A 2,175-nucleotide genomic window follows, 5' to 3' on the forward strand; every position below is an offset into this window, starting at 1 on the left:
TCGCATATGGGACAACCGACATTAGTGGCGTGGAACAATACTCACTATGTTTGTTATACTGAAAAAACTGCAGATGGTATAATTTTGAGAGAAGATTTTCTACAGTTCGTCCCAATCGAAGATTGCACTGGTAGAGGACTTGCTTCGTCATTGATAAACATTTGAAGGAAGCTGAAGATCAACCTGGAGTTTTTTCCTCAAGGATACGACGATGCAGCTCCAATGAGCGGGAATGGAATGGTTGTGCTGCTGCAGTGATGGAGAAGTATCCGTCTGCACTTTATGTCCATTGCGCAAGCCATTCCTTGAATTGGTGAAGCGTGCTCCATTTCTCTCATAAGAAACTGTCTTGGGTGGGGGCTAAGATACTTGGCTTGGATATCATAAGTGGTTTCAGGCTCTGGATCAGGGACTGATATCAGTCTTAGACCGGCCATAGTGACGAATGTCACGCGTGATTAGTTATCACGTCCTGCACGAGGTGCCCCTGCTTCTACTGATAATGGCGGATCTAGAGAGGACAACTCGATAAAACCCGCGCCCCTTGAGTCATTGTGCCGAGCTCAGGGGAGGGAGAGTCAAGATCGGTACACAACGGTGACGAACTGGACTGTTTTAGGACTTTGATTTCACATCACATTTTGACTTGATGACATTGGGCTGGTAGGTGCGGTATTCTGCCACTTTAGTAGGTCGGGGTGAAACCCTACCAAAATGGCTGGTAGGCTAATGCTGCACCTGCCCACGTCCCGTTAAAACCGTGGCGGGCCTCAAGGTACGTTCCGGCTCCGTCGCCGTTAAGTTGGTGGTGTAGGTGCGGTTGAAGATTTTCCCGCTTCGCGTCCGGTCTGGCTCTGAACGCATTACTCATAAGGTAATGCGTCAACCCTCGCGTGGCCTCCCTGCGTAGCATAGATAACCACGAGATCGTTAAAGGGCGACTACACAATCGGCTCCGGATAGCGGCCTTGAGGGGGGACTTTTTTAGAATGGACAATACTAATACGAATCCGCCAAGGATGGGGTGCGGAAGAAGAGCGCTTTTGATGGAAATCCGTCAAATCAATCTTCAGCACTCTAAGGCGGCTTCCGCAAATTTGTTGCTCTGCCTTGAAAAAGGCGGAGTGGATATAGTCCTTGTCCAGGAGCCGTGGCTGAGTAGTAACGGCAGTAAGATTTCTGGATTAAGGACTGGAAAATTCAACACCTTGGTGCATGGGGAGGCAAGTAGGCCTAGATCCTGTGTGCTTGTTAAAAAAGAGATTAAAGCTTTTATTCTCTCTAATTTCAGCAATGCTGACGTAACCACGGTCTGCCTCGAGCGAGGAAGTAATGAAATGTGGGTGGTCTCAGCGTACATGCCCCACGGGGACGTAGTGGGACCACCACCTGCGATACTGGGTGAAATCACCGCTGAAGCAAGGCGGAGAGGTGTTGGCGTGATCATCGGTGCCGATGCAAATGCCCATCATAGCATTTGGGGAAGCTCGGATACCAACACTAGAGGTGAGTCTTTATTTACTTTTATTGTAGATGAGGGACTTTGTATATGTAATAGGGGGAATGACCCGACTTTTATTACTGCGTTAAGGGAGGAGGTCCTGGACCTCACCCTGGTTAGTAGAGAACTGGAAGGTCGGATATCTGGATGGAGGGTTCTCAACGAGCACTCCTTCTCTGATCACCGATATATTCAGTTCTCAGTGAACGAAGAACGTCCCGGTAAAATATCTTTTAGGAACCCTAAAAGTACTAACTGGGACTTGTATTGTAGGAAGCTGGGAGAGCTACTGCCTGCGGTGCCTATCATTAGTTCGGGCCTGTCCGAATCTGAGATAGACGTTCTGGTGGAAAACTTCACCTCGGCAAGCAATAGCGCCTTTCAGCTGTCCTGCCCATTGAAAACTTACAGGGGGAAGGGCAAGCCGCCCTGGTGGTCGGATTCTCTTGACGACCTAAAAGCGTCCAGTCGGCGGCTCTTCAACAGAGCCAGGAGGAGTAAATTACCCTCGGACTGGGAGCTCTATAAGGTGAGTCTGGGGATTTATAAATATGAAATAAGGATAGCCAAGCGAGATGCATGGCGAAGCTTCTGCGAAAACGTAGAAGGCTGCAATGAATCCGCGAGATTTAGAAAAATACTCTCTAGGAACCCCGCTCCTCTGGGGTATCTGA

The sequence above is a fragment of the Eurosta solidaginis genome, chromosome 5, assembly GCF_040869045.1.
Source record: "Eurosta solidaginis isolate ZX-2024a chromosome 5, ASM4086904v1, whole genome shotgun sequence".
In the NCBI taxonomy this organism is placed as follows: domain Eukaryota; kingdom Metazoa; phylum Arthropoda; class Insecta; order Diptera; family Tephritidae; genus Eurosta; species Eurosta solidaginis.